The sequence below is a fragment of the Aplidium turbinatum genome, chromosome 14 (genome assembly GCF_918807975.1).
Source record: "Aplidium turbinatum chromosome 14, kaAplTurb1.1, whole genome shotgun sequence".
Classification (NCBI taxonomy): domain Eukaryota; kingdom Metazoa; phylum Chordata; class Ascidiacea; order Aplousobranchia; family Polyclinidae; genus Aplidium; species Aplidium turbinatum.
The window spans coordinates 21,040,520-21,062,218 of record NC_137485.1 but is presented as its reverse complement, the minus strand read 5'-3'; positions in this window follow the sequence as shown (position 1 = coordinate 21,062,218).

Below are 21,699 nucleotides of genomic sequence, written 5' to 3'. Positions count from 1 at the left end.
GCTGTTAGTAACACCGTGTTGGTTGGGGCAGACTAAATGGGTCTACTACTATTCGGAGAATCCGATTCGGAGACAGCCCTTTCCGGAGAATTGTAAAATCACAGTGGCATAGTATATTGAAAGGAATTAGCTTACAATAGAGAAATGAATGATTGGATTGTTGGATTCATTGATGCATTGAATTGTAGTAAAGACCATACCGTATTTACTTGATTGTAAGCCGCGGCTTATAAAGTTTTTTTTTTCCATCATGTTTGCGGCTTAAATTTAAGGGCGGCTTACAATTTTCTTTTTTGTTTTTGCCTTTTTCCTTGTCGACTTTGCCATAGATGTTTTGCCGTACTGCGTTGTCTGATGCCGACAATTGTGAAGTTGTGACGTGCATTTTAAATTGTCACATGCATTTATAACGTGCATTCGAAAGAAAAAAAGAAGTTGTCAGTTTTATTTATGGTACTTAACAGTAAACAGTTTCAGCTTTGCGTGTAAACAGTATTTGCGGCTTACATTAAATTTTTAACACTATCACATGCGGCTTACAATCAAGGGCGGCTTACAATCAAGGGCGGCTTACAATCAAGCGCGACTTACAATCAAGTAAATACGGTATGTAATCTGTATGCATAAGCTATGGCAGTAGTAGTTCCCAAACATTTTTAGCCGTGCAGTCGTTTCGCAACATACACATTCTGGGCTATAGAATCGATATTGCTTCATCCACCTTCTTTGTGTCATGTTTATGTCATTCGTCATGTCATTCATTTTTTAAAGAAGCTATTTGATGATTTTATATGATATTTCAAATCTATCTCATCTAGTGTTTACTTCTGAATGCCTTCAGCCTGTATCTGGTCTTTAGAAGAGAAAATGAAAGAAAAAAAATACGCCATGACCGGTCAAATAGTGTTTTAGATTAAAAGACCGGAGCCGGTCAAATAGCCACTGCCTTATTTAAAGGTTTTAGTTTGGAAGTGCAGGGTTTGACCTTAACTTTTTGTCGCACGTTGGCCAACCGGACTAGTGGCTCACCATTTGCACTAGTCCGCCCCGTTTACTGATAGAAACAAGATTGTCGTGGGAAGCACGAGGCCAATCCAGGAAAAGCCACCTTAAAACGACAATAATAAATGGTGGCAATAACATGGAAATATACAATGGCAATAACAGTAACAACAGTTTATCTAGGCAAGACATTCAATCTATGTTGAGTCTTCAATCGACTTGGGGCTATTCTTCAATTTCTGAATCCGATGATGGGTCATAATCGAAATCTGATGACAGGACAATCATGGGGTCATAATCGGAATTTGATGTATGTTTGTCTGGCCTTTCCTGGTAGTTTTGCATATATACTTGTAGAGGCTTTTCACGCAGGGCCGGTTACCAAGATTGATAGAGTTTAGTTTCCGATTGTTGAAGTCTTGTTGCCTGGGAATTATTCCATTCACTAGGTGCTGCTGAAGGGAGAGCAGTCCTGAAATGCATTGCTCAAGCGCACACCCCGAGAGCCAAACCAGCGCTGCATGATTTTGAGCCGAGCGTGTAACCACTGAGCTAACGGGGCGAGTATAAGTGAAGTCATCGTCTTGCTTGAGTAAACAGGGGAATAAGCTATAACCTCAGAGGCTACGGTATATTTACAACATATGGTGATTGGTGAATATAGCCCTCATCTAAAAAATTTTTTGTTAAATTATTTTTAAGGAAGTGGCTACATTTATGGTGCCGTAAATACAGCCGTTCCATGCCTTTTTTTAATCTTTACGTCGCTTTTACCGGAATGGCCCGTTTCGGCTAGTCCGATTCGGCTAGTTCCCTATTCGGCTACAGTCCGATACGGCTAGTCCGATTCGGCTAGTTCCCTATTCGGCTACAGTTCGATTCGGCTAGTCCGATTCGGCTAGTTCCCTATTCGGCTACAGTCCGATTCGGCTAGTCCGATTCGGCCAGTCCGATTCGGCTAGTTCCTTATTCGGTTACAGTTTTGAATTGTATTTTGTATTTTATTCCACAATATCGTTTGTTTTGCATTCCGTCATGGAAAAATAAATTGAAATGAAATTTAGCGCAAAATGTTTGAACTATTAAATTGAAATGTTTGCTCACATAAAATCGACATGTATCCTACGTCACCGTCTGTTTGCAAACCAAAACTAAAATCGGAAATTTCAACAGCACAGTTTGAATTTTTACATTAAAAATGATAACAGAGAGATGTATGTCCAATTCTTCTGTTTATAGAAAATTTTGTATTTTATTCCACAATATCGTTTCTTTTGCCTTCTTGCATTTTATCCAGTGTTTACCTTTGAATGCCTTGGGTCTGCTACTATTCGGCTAGTCCGATTCGGCTGATCCGATTCGGCTAGTCCGATTCGGCTATTACCCTTTTCGGCTACAGCCCGATTCGGCTAGTCCGATTTGGCTGATCCGATTCGGCTAGTTCCCTATTGGGCTACAGTCTTTATCTGTTAGTTCCCTATTCGGCAATTTTTTGAAAATCCAACGATAATCCTTCTGTAATCCAACATCGTTTCTTTTGCATTCCGACAAAGAAAAACAAATTGAAATGAAATTTAGCGAAAAATGTTTGAACTATTAAATTGAACTGTTTGCTCACATAAAATAGACAACGTCTTCTGTTTATTTAGAGAATGTTGTAATATCGCTTCTTTTATAGTTGAAATCATCGAAGCTTTAGATGAGTGGGGTTTAGACCTAACCATTGAGATCTTAAAACTAAAAAGCGAATTAAATTTATTTTTGAACTATCAATGTTTGCTCAGATAAAATTGACATGTATCATGCGTCGCCGTCTGCATGCAAACTTAGAATATATTAGAATCCTCAACTATTACAAAATTCTAAATCCAACGACACTTTCTGTTTATTTACTGTAGAGAATTTTGTATTTTGATCTCGAAGCTTTAGATGAGTGGAGTTTAGACCTAACCACTGAGATCATAAATCATATTTATGACACCGGTTACATCCCTAGTGATATGGTACGTTCCATATTCATAACTTTACCAAAGAAAACCGGAGCAACAGAATGGTCACTCCACAGAACAATTAGCCTTGTGAATTACGTAACAAACAGCTTACTCCGAATCATGTTGATGAGATTGAGACCAAAACTACAATCGGAAATTTCAACAGCACAGTTTTTATTTGTTCCAGACAAAGGGACCACAAAAGGAATTTTTTACATTAAAAATGATAACAGAGAAATGTATGTCCGGTTCTTCTGTTTATTTAGAGAATTTTGTATTTTAATTCGACAATATGGTATCTTTTGCATTCTTGCATTTTATCCAGTGTTTACCTTTGAGTGCCTTCCCAGACGGCAAAATCTGTCATTTTTACATTCATTCAACGTCTGCAGACGTTGAATCAATGTAAAAATGACGAGTTTTGATGTCTGGGTTCGTTCAAAATATGTGTTTTACATGAAAACAACAGTTTTCATGATTAACAATAGGGGTTAATGAGATAAAGTCTCAGCGAAAACGTGTCAACGAAAAAAAGACAGTTGCCAAATAGCGTTTGCAATAAAAGATGAAGTTAAAACCTAAGTGGCAGTTTAGAGTAAACCTGGGTTTCGGCGTTACATGACCTGAAATTCCTTTGGTTAGTTCCTTCGTTAGACTCTCAGTTGATGTTACTTGATCATGGCAGAGGAATCGATTAGTACGCAGCGCAAAGGTGAGGTTTTTCTACATGATGGCTACATGTTTCAACTAGCTCAATATAGTCCAGACGGGCTTAAGAAATACTGGCGTTGTTCCCGACGTGATGAGAAATGCAAGGCTCGCATCAACACTTGTGTGGCAACAAATCAGGTAATAATGTGTGTTATGATGACTATATTTTGATCATTTGAGAAAATGTGCCAAGAAATGTCAAGTACTTGAATTGTAATAATTGCAACCGTTGTTCACCTGCATTGACGTTGGACCTGGGAATGCACCACGGACTGCCCTACCCTAATAATAACAACTGCTTTGATAGTGACGTTGTGCTATTACTTATTACTAGGGCCATTTTTTTACCTAAAAAATTGAAAAATATGACTTTATTTTTTGAAATATATGATAATATATGACTTTGTTTTAAGCATCAAATTTATGCTAATCTCTAATTAATAACTCGTATGTAAGTTTTTACATGTATTTTGAACAATAACACACTCGAACAACTAACAAAACATTTCTATTTCACTTGAAAATCACTACAAAAATTCAAATGTCTAATGCATCCACTGGCGCCGACTTGCGGGGTGGCCAGCCACGCCACCCCATAACCTCTATGGCATGATGGCAGCCACCCCGTTTAGGTTACATTACTTACTGCAAATAAATGTAATTTGAACGGACGTTTAAATCTTTTTTTGATTATTGGTTTTCGCTTCAAGTCAACGTAAAGCAAGAGGTGAACCAATACAGTATTGCGAAGAAAATGATTGTTTTTGTCACAAGTATGATACTTGCGTAACATCAAGCAAGCTACGTGAAGATTACGCAACACGTGGCTACGATTTGTTTCCTTGTTGTTGGGATCGTTTTATTTGTTACTTTTCATAAGTCATTGTTACATTTGTTAGGTTTACAATGGGATTTATTAATCAATAAAATACGATCTTTCCATTGCCTCTCCCAAAAATCTTTTTTGAAAAATTTTAAACTGCTTAATATCGCTATAAATTATGACAGCTATAAAATACTCGGAAATAAAATTAGCTCCACCCCCTAAATGAATATCTATTTTCAAATTAAAAAAATGCAATTTTCGAATGCTTAGTAAAAATCAAACAAAAACATGCAGTTTGAAAGTTTATAGGTTGCCATATTGTGCTATCTGCCACCCCGTGCAAAAATAAAAGTCGGCGCCTATGTGTAGGCCTACCTACCAAACCAGCTACTTAGTAGTACGAGTCAAAGCTCTGTACTCGAAAAGTACCCTTGACTCTTGAGGTCTCAGCACTGGTTGACTTAGTCGCCGTTAAGCTGAACTATCGTAAGTCCAAATTTTTCAAAATTGCGTTTTTGGTTGATTTGATATCTTTATAAACTACAGTTTATTTTGTTAAAGCATCGTAAGTCCATCTGCTTTAGTTTTGATGATACAGAATGATGAACTATCGCAAATTGGAGTTACGATAGTTTTGCAAAATAATAAAATGGGACTTACGATACTCTGCTCTGAAACTAATTTTACACGTTTCTCGTTAACACTCCCTTTTCTTTTAGGTAATTTTTCTTTCAATTGTTTTTTGCATGTTGATATTCAAGGCTTACTTATATTTCTTTCTATTTCGCATAACAATTTTGCTGTTTTATTGTAACTACATTTCGACAATTTTTTATTGTTAAACTATCGTATGTCCATACTCATTTTTCTAACGTTCAATTTTTGCAAAAAAGAATTATCTTTTTTTCAACAACAAAGCTCCATGAAAGACAATGTATATATAGTTTTCATGTTTTTCCGTTAGAGAACTTTTAGAAAGATCAAACAATGTACAGCAAACACAGCGTGAACTTTAAAATTCAATTTTCTCAAAACTGCATTTTTGGAGTTACGACGGTTCAGCTTATTAGCGACGTAGTGGCCTACTGCAAGTGTTTATAATGTTCAGAGACTGGATTGTGTGTTGCAAAATAATGTGTCAAGATGATGTCACAATGCAAATTAACATCAAACAGCAAGCGCTATTACTAGGCTACAGAAAGTAATAAAAATGTTGCTTCCAATGCTAAGTGAGACTCAGCGTGAGAACTCTCATTGCCTCCCTTCCACAAATTATTATCAAAGTTCAATGTCTACAGGAGCTGTTTGAACTGCATTTACAAAGTTACTCCGGCTCAATCTTTGTATTTTGAAGTAAAAATGAAGTCATATTTTATGATCTAAAACAGAAAATATAACTTTTTATGACTTTATAACTTCTTAAATAGACACCGTAGAAACGTCGTTGTTTCACTGTTATCGGTTTGACAACTTTCTGCATTACCAAAAAAATATGACTTTAATGACTTTTACTGGCCCTACTTATTTCACAGGTAGTGAACACTGGCAAGAATCAGCATTTTTAGAAATGAAGACGATGTTCGATCAAGCTCAAACTTTCAGGAATGTCGTTTTATGATTATTTGCAAGAAAGAAAGTTTGTAGCAATGAAATCGGAGAAAAAGTCCGTTTCGACCCACCCTACTTGTTATGTACCGTATTGATTGTATTGACTTGTTAAACTAGGGATTGGAATTTTGTAATAGTTGAGGATTCGAATATATTCTAAGTTTGCATACAGACGGTGACGCAGGATACATGTCAAGTTTATGTGAGCAACATTTTAATTTAATAGTCCAAAAATAAATTCAATTCGCTTTTTATGTTTCGCTAAATTTCAATTCAATTTATTTTTCTTTGTCGGAATGCAAAAGAAACGATTGATGATGATTATGTGTCTCATCTGATACAGACGTTGGCGATCATGGTCTTCCAATCTTTTCTGTCATTTGCCATTCGTATAAAATCGTTCGTTTTAACTGTTGTGTTTGTGGCCCATTGATTCAATCTGTTTAAATAAGTTAATCTTTGACGGCCACTGCTTCTTTTTCCCATCCCAAATCTCCCTGTATGTAAATATGACCTACAAATTGCATCTGGCGCCTTCTAACTGTTCTTATTATCATATCGTTACTTATTGTCTAGCATTCACATCCGTAGGTTAGAATTGATATTACATATGCTTTCAAAAGTTTAATTTTGGTCTTTGTTGTCATGTTGCGATTCCTGAAGACTACGCTCATTTTACTGAAAGTATCCTTTGCTATAGCGATTCTCTTTTTAATTTCAGTGTCACTTTGCCATCGCAAGTTATAGTGTACCCAAGATATTTCAATTTATCAACTTGTTTCACACCATTGAGTGCAACACACCATTGAATGTATGGTTGCAATTTGGATAAGTTTTCATTTTTGATACGATCATACATTCTGTGTTTGAATTTAACTCTTACCCATTCGTGTACTGTTATTGACAGCACAATTTAATAAGTCCTGTAGATCGTTTGCAGATTCTGCTATCAGGACTGTATCATCATTCATCAGCGTATCTCAAGCTTGTTACATTTTGTACCCCAACCTTTACTCCATTCATATGTTCGATGTCTCTCAAAATCATCTCACTGTAAGCGTTGATAAGATCTGGAGATCGGACACATCTCTCTGTTATCATTTTTAATGTAAAAATTCCTTTTGTGGTCCCTTTGTCTGGAACAAATAAAAATTGTGCTGTTGAAATTTCCGATTGTAGTTTTGGTCTCAATCGCATCAACATGATTTGGAGTAAGCTGTTTGTTACGTAATTCACAAGGCTAATTGTTCTGTGGAGTGAGCATTCTGTTGCTCCGATTTGGTTTGGTAAAGTTATGAATATGGAACGTACCATATCACTAGGGATGTAACCGGTGTCATAAATATGATTTATGATCTCAGTGGTTAGGTCTAAACTCCACTCATCTAAAGCTTCGAGATCAAAATACAAAATTCTCTACAGTAAATAAACAGAAAGCGTCGTTGGATTTAGAATTTTGTAATAGTTGAGGATTCTAATATATTCTAAGTTTGCATGCAGACGGCGACGCATGATACATGTCAATTTCATCTGAGCAAACAGTAATAGTTCAAAAATAAATTTAATTCGCTTTTTAGTTTTAAGATCTCAATGGTTAGGTCAAAACCCCACTCATCTAAAGCTTCGATAATTTCAACTGTAAAAGAAATTTAATTATTCAAACATTTTTCGCTAAGTTTGTCGGAATGCAAAAGAAACGATGTTGGATTTTGTTGGATTACAGAAGGATTATCGTTGGATTTTCAAAAAATTGCCGAATAGGGAACTAACCGCTAAAGACTGTAGCCCAATAGGGAACTAGCCGAATCGGATCAGCCAAATCGGACTAGCCGAATCGGGCTGTAGCCGAAAAGGGTAATAGCCGAATCGGACTAGCCGAATCGGATCAGCCGAATCGGACTAGCCGAAACGGGCCATTCCGGAATGCCTTCCCAGACGGCAAAATCAGTCATTTTTACATTGATTCAATGTCTGCAGACGTTGAATCAATGTAAAAATGACGAATTTTGTTGTCTGGGTTCGTTCGAAATAAGTGTTTTACATCAAAATAACATTTTTCATGATTAACAATAGAGGTTAATGAGATAAAGTCTCAGCGAAAACGTGTCAACGAAAAAAAGACAGTTGCCAAATAGCGTTTGACATAAAAGATGAAGTTAAAACCTAAGTGGCAGTTTAGAATAAACCTGGGTTTCGGCGTTACATGACCTGGAATTTTAGTTTTGGTCTCAATCACATCATCATGATTCAGAGTACGATCTTAGTTAGATGATTCACAAGGCTAATTGTTCTGTGGAGTGAACATTCTGTTGCCTACGGATTTATTTGGTAAAGTTATGAATATGGAACGTACCATATCACTAGGGATGTTTTTGGTGTCATAAATATGATTTAAGATTTCAGTGGTTAGGTCTAAACCCCACTCATCTAAAGCTTCGATAATTTCACCTATAAAAGAAACGATATTGTGGAATAAAATACAAAATACAATTCAAAACTGTAGCCGAATCGGACTGTAGCCGAATAGGGAACTAGCCGAATCGGACTAGCCGAATTGGACTAGCCGAATCGGACTAGCTGAATAGTAGCAGACCCCGCTTTTACTGCGCATGCATGCTGTTGCTGGTAAAACGGGCGTATATAACTTCTAAATTCAACTGTTTTTGCCAAGTGAATCTGTGACTCAATTTTAACTCAAACGTTAGGCTAGCATGTTTGTGGCCGTTCAGTTTAGTTTGTTTTTAGTTCTGACCATCACAACGAAAAAACAGTATATGACAAACATAGTAGAGGTATAGAAAAAGGTAGAAGCGACAAAATACGGAGGTTATAGCGTGTATGATAGCAAAGCAGGACAATCAGTTTAAAATATGGCACGGTCGTAACCGGTCCCATGAATTACCCATAAGTACCCATAAGCACCATAAGTCGCGTCAAATTACCCATAAGCCCCATAAGTCGCGTCGAATTACCCATAAGCACCATAAGTCGCGTCGAATTACCCATAAGCAACGTGGAATTACTTACGCCTTCATGTCAGCGTATATGTAATCTGCAGGTTGCTGCAGCAGACGGAGTGTCACATAAAATAAGGTGTTGCGACTTGCGACCGTGTCATATTTTAAACTGATTATCTTGCTTTGGTATCATGCACGTTATAACGTCCGCGTTTTGTCGCTTCTACCTTTTATAGACCTCTGCTAAGTTTGTCGTATATTGTTTTTTTGTTGTGATGGTCAGAAATAAAAACAAATTAAACTGATAATATTGTGAGCGTTCTCGAAACATTACCGATATAAACCAAATTAAGCAAAGTTTCACAAGCGCTTGCGTGGTTTAGCCAAAGGGGTATTGGCTTTGGTGATACGGGTTTGATTCTCACCCTTGCCATTATTATTTTTTTCTTTAATTATCAAGTTCAAAGCAAGAATTAAGTCTTTGGCTGAGTGCGAGAACGATTACCATGCTGCAGTCACCTGGTTCATAGGGAAAATTGTCCTATATTAAAGTGTTTTATCGGACAAAACACTCCATCTGCTGCAGCAAACTGCAGATTACACATGAGCGGACGGGAAGGCAAGGAAGCCAATCTTCGTGTCCACCTTTAGGCATGCCTTCAAGTGTTCTGCTCTTGAACGGTGTCGAACTATATTTTGGAACGCCGAGCCAGCGCTCCTCACCACTCGGCTATGCAGCCGACTACGGTACTAGGCTACTAGACGGCTATACACTACACTCTACAGGCTTATGGGTAATTCGACGTTACTTCTAGGTAATTCGACGTTACTTCTAGGTAATTCGATGCCACTTATGGTGCTTATGGGTAATTTGACACAACTTATGGGGCTTATGGGTAATTCGACGCGACTTATGGTGCTTATGGGTAATTTGACGCGACTTATGGGGCTTATGGGTAATTTGACGCGACTTACGGGTAATTCGATGCGACTTATGGCGCTTATGGTGTTTATGGGTAATTCATGGGACCCATCGTAACACCTCAAAATTTTATAAATTTAGAATTTTTTTTACTCATTTTAATTGTTAAAAAAAAAAAACTCACTAGCTTTTTTTCTCTTTGTTTTAAATTTATAAAAATTTTGTTAAGGTGTTACGACGACGCTACGGTTACCACCTTGCCATATTTCAAACTGATTGTCCTGCTTTGGTATCATGCACGCTATAACCTCCGCGTTTTGTCGCTTCTACCTTTTTCTAGACCTCTGCTATGTTTGTCATATACTGTTTTTCATTGTGATGGTCAGAACTAAATACGGCCACAAAAATGCATAGCCTCACAATTGAGTCACTTCGGGTTAGAATTTAGTTTAAAAAAAAAAATCACCACTGATGGTATCGAACTCACGGGCAACACTAAAAGGCGAAAATAAGCCGGGCGTGAAATGGCGTATTGTCCGCAGAAGTAGCGATTTAATGCCGATGTACCGTAGCAAACGCGAAAATACGATCTTGGCGTCCATATTGTTTAACATAGCGATAACTTCATCATGAAAGAATGAAATGTTGCAACATGGAAAAAGGCAAAAATGCGATGTTTAACAACAACTCACCACCGAACCTACTTTTATGTTGAAATATCATTGAAAGATATTGTTTAGAAGCAATTGTGAGGTCATTAAACACTTTGACTGTTTTAATTCCACACTTATTGGAGTAAATTTGGAAATATAATGGAATTTATTGAAATAGGAAAAAGACGGAGATGGATTTTTAGCCACAACTCAATACCGAACATTTTCGTATGTTGAAATATCATTGAAAGATATTATTTAGCAGCAATTGTGAGATCATTAAATACTATGACTGGTTTAATTCTAAAGTTATTTCGGCTTATTTCCGTGTTTCCGCATTTCCGCCTTTTAGTGTTGCCCGGAACTCACATCCTTGTGAGTGCGAGCCAGACAAAGATCGCACGCGCCACAGATTCACTTGGCAAAAACAGTTGAATTTAAAAGTTATATATGCACTTTTTTTCATTTGTTCTCTCGTGTTTCGCTTAGAAAGAGAAGGTAAAAAAAAAATATATGCAGCAAGCGTGCAGACACAGCAACAGCGCGTGTGCGCAGTAAAGATTAAAAAAAGGAAGTGGCTACATTTACGGCGTCGTAATTAGCCGTGTAGGCACGGTCGTAACACCTAAAAATTTTATGAATTTAGAATTTTTTTTTACTCATATTAATTGTTAAAGAAAAAAACTCACTAGCCTTTTTTTTTCTCTTTGTTCTCAATTTATAAAAATTTTATTAAAGGTGTGGCGACAGTGCTATATTTTGAACTGATTGTCCTGCTTTGGTATCATGCACGCTAGCCTATAACGTCTGCGTTTTGTCGCTTCTACCTTACTCTGCTATGTTTGTCATATATATATTGTTTTTCAGGGACGTGCAGTCAGGGGAGGCAGTGCCTCACCTGCCAACATCTGGCAAAGCAAAAGTTATATCAAAGAAATGGTTATCACAGAATAAATATTATTTGTTAAAAAGTAGTAAATATTGCACGTTTTTAGGTGCTTTAATTTGTGTGAATTGCTGTAGTCGTGCCACCTTTCCCCTAAATTTTACGTTTCTACACCCAGACTGTGCTTTAATTTTTTCTTTTTCTGTGGCGATATTCGTATCGAGCGTTCACGTGGTCAAAATCGTTGAAATACGCGAGGAGAGGCAACGCCAAGCTGTGCCTAACTTCAGATCAGAAAACTTCCATACACTGCATTATGCGTGCCTTTTTCTTTTGCAAAGTCGCCCAGAAATCATCATGAATGATTTAGCCACGTTTTGAGGAACGCCTCAAATGTGACGTCACAGCCAAGAACCTTTTTAGTCAAGCTGGAATGCACGCATAGTAGACGTGGTATGTGACTTCTTGCAGTATAAAGCAGTGGTTCTCAATCTTTTAACAGTGGGGACCGGCAAAACTTTAAAAAAATGTTTGCGGACCAGCAATCAAAGATCGTAGTGAATAGAATGAATATTTGAAACGTTTTGTTAACCAAAGTTGTCGTTGCGCACTATAATGCAAGGTTTTAGCATATGATTTGTATTCAGGACAAAAATTGAAATAAAACAGCAATCAATTCAACTCAAAGAGAAAAATGTGCCATCCATTTGCATACAAAATCAATGCCAGTGGGAAATTTGCTCCTGTTAAGCTGCCAGTACCCTGTGTGAGGAAAACAAGATATCAAAGAAGTTTCTAAAACACGTAGCTCTGTTTTGGCATCCAAGTGATTTCTTTACTTTGTTATTAAAGCTAGAGATGAAAAAGAATTGTCGTTTCTAAATAGCTAGTTGAAACAATTACCATCAAATCGTTTTGAAAGGTAGGCACGAGTTCGTTTGCAAGACATAATCAGAAGTGTGACAATGATGTTTTTCGAATCTGGACTGCAAAGTAGAAGCACAACATATTGTAATTCAATCAAACTTTCTTTTTCATGAAGATTAAGGTTGCATGTGTTGACATCATCAATGCATGGATTGTTTATTCAAAAGTTTCCATGTCGAGAATCTTCATGCTACGCAAAATGATCGTCAAAATTGTTAGCCAACTCTTTCAAGTGTTGACTCATTATGCTCAGCACCTCTTTTTACTTTTTTCACCACTCCATTTTACCACAATTTTCCACAGCAAATTGGCATTTCGTCATTTGATTCCAAAGCGCTATTTTCCGCATACGGTAGTCTTTGAAAAACAAGATCTTTGCTTTCTCAAATTCCGGTTCTGGCAAATTTCCATTGCAGCTTTGACTTTATCCCGGAACTTCAAATTTATCTAATTTCAAATTTCTACTCCGACTTTAAAATTTTCCAAAATCAAGAACAAAATTCCCCATTTGGTTATGTATTTCTGTGTTTCAAAACTTTTTGAAAACTACACGCAATTTGTCACAAAAACATTATCGACGGCACAGAATTAGGTCATCAAAAAGTTCAGCTTTAATATCAAACAATTTTACGTGGAGATCAGGGCTGCGATTTTTGCCTTTTTCGGTGACGAGGTCACTCGACACGCGCCATCACTATTCGACAAACGCCGTGCCTTACGAAAAAAAAACGAAAAAAAAAGGAAAAAAAAAACTGAGAGAAGACTAAACGTCGTCAGGTCGAGGAACAATCGGTAGGGGGGAGCATCACGTGATGCAATCATAAGAGTGCTGACTTAAGTAAACTTTCTTGCGCCAGGTACTTCAAAGCAAGGTCTAAAAGCGACGCTTCACACGAGAAACTCCCAAGGCGTCAACGCCGCCATTTTGAACACTGCGGGAGAATGCTTTGATCGAAGTTCCAACGCCTGGCATCAAACATTTCACCACACACGTTTTGTGCTATTCGACACAACGGGTTTCTTTTATAGATAAAATAACCGAAGTAGGCTACTTTAATTGTCAACGTGTTTGTAAGTTTGGATTTATGTCTGACTTATGCACTTGTTGTTCCAAGATTGCAGAAATGTTTTGCAATGTGAATAAAGAATAGTAGACAGATAAACACGGTTGCAACTTGACTTCCATCCACTAAAAGGGTTTCTGTGATTACGTAATGGGCGATTTTGCATTTGCATTCACAAAAGCACACAACCCAGCTGGCAAAACCCGTCGTTTTTACATTGATTCAACGTCTGCAGACGTTGAATCGAAAAAACGAGAAGCGAAAAATATACTAGAGTAGTCTATCACGAGTCACGACCGCACTGTTTGATTTGTAGTTGATGTAATAATACCAAAAGTAGCGATACGCACGCTGTTACGTTAAATAACTCAGGGGGAAAGTAAGTTAATTTGGGTTGATTCAACGTTCGAGTCAGCACAAATCTATTTAATTTTCCTGGCGATTTACATTGCGTACCCAGACAGCAAAAATCATCATTTTTACATTGATTCAACGTCTACAGACGTGAAGTCAATGCAAAAATAACGAAATTTTGCTGCCTGCGTAACAATGCCCAAGAAGAAATTTACGTTTGTTTTACATTAATTCGACATCTAGCGAACTTTGAATTATCATAAAATAACGTTAATAACCACGTACCGGTAACAAATTAATATCTCACTGCGAGAAGATTGCCTCGATTTACGTTTACGCTAACATAATTTCGGCACAATTGAGATACTGCGAGCAAACACGAGTCTGTTTGATAAAGAACTAGCTGTCAGAATAGGAATCATAAGACGCTGTATGGGAGGATGAAGCTGTCGCATCGTCACTGGAATACTTGAAGACGCAAAACTGCCCATTCATGAACGCGCAATGCCATATGATCAGAAGCATTATTTTTCTTTTCTGCTGAAGAACCGTTTATCCAATTTTGTACTACTTTTTTAACTTGACCCCATAGCTTTTCTAATTCCGATTTGTTTCCGTCATAAAATTCTTTACAAATTTTGCAAAATACCACACTAGCTTTTCCTTCTGTTTGATAATCTATAGCAGGTAAATTCCACTTTTTAACTGTATCTTCTTTCACGATGATTTATATTCGCAACGACACCGGTAAACAATAAGCATTCGATGGAAGAATAACTTTTGCGTAACAATAAGCCGGTATTTATAAGGTTTTTACAGTTCACAAGAGCATTGTCAGCGCATAAAATAGCTTGCGTGATGCTCTGGGCGACCGCCGTGTGACACGCGATAAAGAAGCGCATAAAATTTCGTTTGATTAAACATTAAAGCATACGGCAATTGTCGCAGCAATCCGAGGTGTGTTGATTTGGCGACGGCAATGTTTTTGCTGTCGTAGATGGAATCACTCAACCAGCGTGCGATTAAAAACTTAAAGTAAGTGACTCTGATACCACACAACTTGTGCGGTAACACGCCGCCAAACGCTTATAATCTGACTCTTGTGACGTCATATTACTATTCGACAAACAAGCGTAGAATTTTTGGTCGTTCGACACGAAAGAAAAAATCGCAGCCCTGGTGGAGATATGTCAGTTTTACAGCTGTGCATGGTTCACAGTGCGATCACAATTTTATAATATGCTAATGACTCCACATTAAAATAAGCTTTGCAAAAAGTAAGATCTTCTGCGGACAGGCAAAAAAAATACACGGACCGGCGTTTGAGAACCACTGGTATAAAGGATTGTTTCTTATAAAATTTAACTAAAATGAAGGAAGATTTAGTATCAAATCTGAGAGATTTTTAAAAACTAAACTTTCAATCCAAAGTTGAAGTCATAAATAATGGAAGACCTGTTCCAAATTTATAAGGTTTGCATCAGACAACTGAACAAAAAACACAATAACTCGCAACTTTCAAAGAGATTGGTAGGCTACTCAAAAAAGAAGTGGTTGTGTGGCTATGCTTTAAAAATCGCCTAGTTTCTGCTTTCCCTGTCTCTTGTTTTCAATATCTAGTGATAACGTTTGGACTAAAGAAGGGTAGGCTATCTACAACAAAGTCACAGATGTTTTAGTCCAAAAGAATAGGCGCATGGATTTTATTTTTAATAAATGTGAAAGCATGCTGCTAACTTTTTTGACTAGTATGATACCGTTTTTGTTGTTAAAAAATTTTATTGTAAAAGTGACTTGAAAAAATTAGTGCCTCACCATCTAGGAACCTCACCGCACGTCACTGTTGTTTTTTTGTTGTGATGGTCACAACTAAAAACTGAACGGCCACAAAAATGAGGTGCAACCTAGTTCGTACCTTGAACTATTCGTACAGTCAGTTTGTACCCTGAAAAGATCGAGAGAAAAAATTAAAAAAGCCGAAGTCGCTGATCGCAGTTTAATAGCACAAAGCCGAAGTCGCTGATCGCAGTTTAATAGCACAAAGCCGAAGTCGCTGATCGGAGTTTCCCCAAACAATTTGAAACAAACTCGAGGGTTAGGGTTAGCGGAAACTGCGGAAAAATGTTGGCGAAAACTACGATCAGCGAGGATTAGGGTTAGAGCATAGATTACTCTATGGTTAGAGTTAGGGTAAGCGGATACTGCGGTTAGTGGAAACTGCAGAAAAATGTTTGAGGAAACTGCGATCAGCGAGGGCTAGAGCATAGATTACTCTATAGTTAGGGTAAAGGTTAGCGGAAGCTGCGGAAAAATGTTTGTGGACACTGCGACTAGCGAGAGTTAGGGTTAGAGCATAGATTACTCTATGGTTAGAGTTAGGGTAAGCGGAAACTGCGATTAGCGGAAACTGCAGAAAAATGTTTGAGGAAACTGCGATCAGCGAGGGTTAGAGCATAGATTACTCTATGGTTAGAATTAGGGTTAGCGGAAACTGCGGAAATTTTGAGCTATTTTTTGGCAGTGGCTATTTGACCGGCGCCGGTCTTTAAATTTGAAACACTATTTGACCGGTCATGACGTCACTATACAGTCACTTTTTTTCTTTTTCTCTTTCAAAGCAAAAGACGAGAAGCGCGCATATAAGTTCTAAATCCAACCATTTTATTCAACTCGGTACGTGGCGCGTGCGATACGTCGCCGGCTCCTACTCTAGAAGGACTGAGTTCGATACTACCCGGAAGCGTTCCTTTTTTATTTATTTTTTTTTAACTAAATTTTGACACGAAGTGCATTTTGGGCAACACTAAAAGGCGGAAATGCGGAAAGCGGAAATAAGCCGGGCGTGAAATGGCGTATTGTCCGCAGAAGTAGCGATTTAATGCCGATGTAGAAAACGCGAAAATACGATCTTGGCGTCCATATTGTTTAACATAGCGATAACTTCATCATGAAAGAATGAAATGTTGCAACATGGAAAAAGGCAAAAATGCGATTTCTAACAACAACTCACCACCGAACCTACTTTTATGTTGAAATATCATTGAAAGATATTGTTTAGAAGCAATTGTGAGGTCATTAAATACTTTGACTGTTTTAATTCCACAGTTATTGGAGTAAATTTCAAAATTTAATGGAATTTATTGAAATAAGAAAAAGGCGGAAATGCGATTTTTAGCCACAACTCAATACCGAACATTTTTTTATGTTGAAATATCATTGAAAGATATTATTTAGAAGCAATTGTGAGATCATTAAATACTATGACTGTTTTAATTCTAAAGTTATTTCGACTTATTTCCGCGCTTCCGCATTTCCGCCTTTTAGTATTGCCCGTGCATTTTTGTAGTCAATTTTTAATTTGAGTTGCCTACAGCCCAATTTTTTATGTCTTTTCAAATGTCAGTAATAAATAAAGTTAGAGTTTTTTTAATTTGCTGGAATTTGAGAATTTCTCTGGGTAATTTTCAGTTTGTGGCCGTGCTAACTACTGATATATAGCCTACTACATAATTTTTCATTCAAGCACGTTTTAAACCTTTCAAGGTTTTGCCACCTGTTCCCGTTCATTAACGTGCTGGTAGGTCTATATCGACTTTCATAGTTAGTATCTTTTTCTTCCCGGACGCGTTAATGACGAAAAATAAAATGATTGATTGATGTGGCCCCGTGTTTGCCGAACGAAGCATTACATTTTTGCTCTTAACAAGTTAGTTATATACAATGCTTCTTTTAAAAAAATGGTAATGGTATGTAAATGTAATGCAACTCAAATTAAAAATTTACAAAATGCACTTCGGGTCAAAATTAATTAAAAAAAAGAAAAAAGAATGCTTCCGAGTAGTATCGAACTCAGTCCCTCTAGAATAGGAGTCGGCGACGTATCGCACGCGCCACGTAACGAGTTGAACACAATAGTCGGATTTAGAACTTATATACATACACGCATCTCGTCTTTTGCTTTGAAAGAGAAAAAGAAAAAAAGTGACTGTATAATGACATAATGACGGTCAAATAGTGTTTCAGATTCAAAGACTGGCGCCGGTCGAATAGCCACTGCCCTATTTTTTCTCTTGATCTTTTCAAGGAAAAAATTTTAAAATGATTGCGGAAACTGTGATAACAACTTCAGCTTTTTTTAATTTTTTTTCTCGATCTTTTCAAGGTACGAACTGACGGTTCGAACTGTTCATGGTACGAACTACGGTACCGGTAGGTTGCATCAACAAAAATGCGTAGCCTGACGATTGAGTCACTTCGGGTTCGAATTTAGTTTAAAAAAAGAAGGCAGTGGCTATTTGACCGGCTCCGGTCTTTGAATCTGAAACACTATTTGACCGGTCATGACGTCACTACATAAGCACTTTTTTCTTTCAAAGCAAAAGACGATAAGCGCGTTAAGTTTTAAATTCAACATGTTTTCTTCAACTGATTTCCGTGGCGCATACGTAACGTCTCGGGCTGCCATTTTAGAGGGAATGAGTTCGATACTATCCGGAAGCGTTCTTTTTTTTTTTTTTTAACTACAAAAGGATACAAACTGATATAAAAAAGTTTTTTCTAGTCTTTATTTTTAACAAATTCCTTTCATTTCTTAGCACAAATTCTCTGAAAAAATCACACCTTCTAATAGGCTGTAAGATTACGTTTCGCTGAAGTCCGAAGTTAAAAATTAAATCCAGTCTCATTGTCGCACAACAATCAGTCAAGTTTCAAATCATCATCTCAACCAAACCTTCAAGACAACTTTCCACTTTCAAAAATTTAGTTAAAAAAAAAAAAAAAAAGAACGCTTCCGAAAAGAATCGAACTCATTCCCTCTAGATTGGCAGCCCGAGACGTTACGTATGCGCCACGGATTCAGTTGAAAACAACGTGTTGAATTTAAAACTTAAGGCGCTTATCGTCTTTTGCTTTGAAGGAGAAAAAGAAAAAAGTGCTTATGTAGTGACGTCATGACCGGTCAAATAGTGTTTCAGATTCAAAGACCGGAGCCGGTCAAATAGCCACTGCCAAAAAAGAAACACCTCTTGGTGGTATCGAACTCATATATCCTTGGGAGCACGAGCCAGATAAAGATCGCACACGCCACAGATTCACTTGGCCAAAGCGGTTGAATTTAGAAGTTATATATGCACTTTTTTTCATTTGTTCATTCGAGAAATAAGAAAAATACGCACCAGCGCGCATGCCCAGTAAAATCAAGGTAAAGATTAAAAAAAAGGCATGGAACGGCTGTATTTACGGCGCCGTAAATGTAGCCACTTCCTTAAAAAAGGCATGAAACGGCTGTATTGAGGCGCCGTAAATGTAGCCACTTCCTATTTTTAATTGCAAAATATTTACAAATTTGTGAAATAAGCGCGATTACATTGATGGTCACAAATGCGCACATGAATTATATATTGGAATGTAATTCAATATTGGAATGGTACTGTAAGGCAAACGCTTTATTGTGCTTGGTTTCATTTGTTTGTGATTCAATAAATTAACATTTCTATCAAAGTCTTGCAAATTAATCATTCTTTTAATCTAAAGTTCTTCTAATTGCATAACTAAAGTACAAGTTTGCTCCAATAATTTTCTAATTAACTTAAAATCTGTGCTTAATCTACCAAAAAAACTCCCAATAGCTCTTATTGGACTTCTATGGTGGTATAAAATAATTCAGTAGAGCTACCTAAGACATTCACTGAACATAGCAATAACTTTTATGCAATAAAATTGCTTACAAAATGATCATGGCAATGAAAATGACATATGCTATGTAAATTTCCTAGGAATTAATAAAAAAAAAAACAATTATTTCACTCTTCTGTTAAGATGGCGGCTGTTGTTACCTAACATCCGGGACATTACTAAGGTTAAAGGTGACAGCTGGAGTAGCTGCGCTACCTTGTGGAAATTTTGCAACGAATTCTGAAATTCGTTTTTCTCTTTCGAGGCAACGTTTTCATAAAATAAGTTCAGTTCAGTTTGTCTTTATTTTTCACCATCAAAACGAAAAACAAAAAATTCAAACCATAGCAGAAGTTTAGAAAAAGACAGAAGCGACACAACGCGAACGTTACACGTGCATGATGCCAAAGCAGGACAATCAGTTTAAAATATGGCACGATTGCAACACCTTAATAAAAATTTTAAAAAATTTAGAAAAAAGAGAAAGACAATAAGCTACAGTAGTGAATTTTTTTTAACAATTTATATGAATATAAAAAAACAAAAAACAAAACAAAAAAACAGTTGCTATGTTGATCGACCTTGGTAGGTTATCAAAAGTGTTGATGGTCTTGAGGGGAATGTTCTTGATGCGTTAGCTTACCACATCAGTAGGGTCATCACATTATTACGACTACAGAAAGATTAACAAAATAAAATGCCGATTAAAAGATAGGCCTATACAAAATTCGATTTTACAATAATAATACAAAGCGTAGCCTACACTCATATTAAAACTTAATGGAATATAAAAGTACATTTAAGCTGCTAGAAAAAAAAAACAATGAATCCAAAAAATGAATGAATACAACGAGTCCAAAAACCGCCTACTGTTGTTCTTTAGCATTTTGCGTACAGCAAATCGGATCAGAAGTAAAGGAAGAGTGTTTAGCAATCAGTGAAATATGCTGTTGTAGCCTATCATCAACTTGTTCACAGACCAATCCAGTATATGAAACCAATACGTTTACGATGTCATCTGAACTAAAACCAATACTAGTCATTCTGGAAATTTTTTAAGCAGCAAGCAAAATGCAACGCTTAAAGAAAAGTGACCCTACTGGTGTATAAATGGTTTTCAGTTCCATAGAGTTTCCAATTCCGTATAGTTATAGATATCCCTGGCTCAACACGTAAAGCAAGGTAGGCAAAGAAAACCCCTGAAAGAAATCCTACCACGGGCAAAGCCATTTCAGAATGCAAGGCACCAGGACTTGCAAGACTAACAAAAACGATACAGTTGGTCACAGCGGTAAACCATAATCTCTTCGTGGGAAAATTGTAAAATAAGATTCCCGGATCCGTTCGTCTGTATGTAATGACCGAAAAAGAAACACTCCTTTGAAACGTCTATTCAAAAAGTGTATTTCTGTAAAATTAGCCCGCGGCTATCGAAAATGGGGTGCAACGCAATACACCACTAAAAACTTGTCACTACAACAAACTACTTAGATAAAAGACGGAAATTTGGTCCAGCTAGCAGCACTAAGCGAAACAGTTAAATTTGCGACTAACTTTCAAGCAACAATTTTACGAATGAGAGAATAAATTTCAATATCTCAAACTCACGTACCGTACGCAGTTATGTGACGCAATAATGAAAGGAATTGTGAAGCAATTCAAACAGGTGTTCAAAGGTGATGATGCAATGTTTCATCAGGTCTTACGAACGATGGTGCAATATTTGGACATTTTCTAGCAATTTCCATGACGTAAGATGCCAGCTAGGTTAAGTAGACCATAACGGTTTTATATGACGTTTGATTTGGTGAACAATTGGCTGGAACATAGCGGCCCTTAGTTATGACAGTCTAACATGGCATAACTAAAAAAGAATTGACGACAATTGTGAGCCAATGAATAAAAACACACGATACACAAATTGTTTGAATCACTCACGTTTAAGTTAATACGCAAATACAAAGGGCATGCAAAGAATGAACAACAATACGAATAATACACTACGATACATGAAATTGGTACCATAGGTACACGCTAAAATGACGCTATATACAATGGTTGCAATAATAACCGACTGTTCTGGGCTCAGACAAGGGTCGGCCACCGCAGACAAAACCAGGCT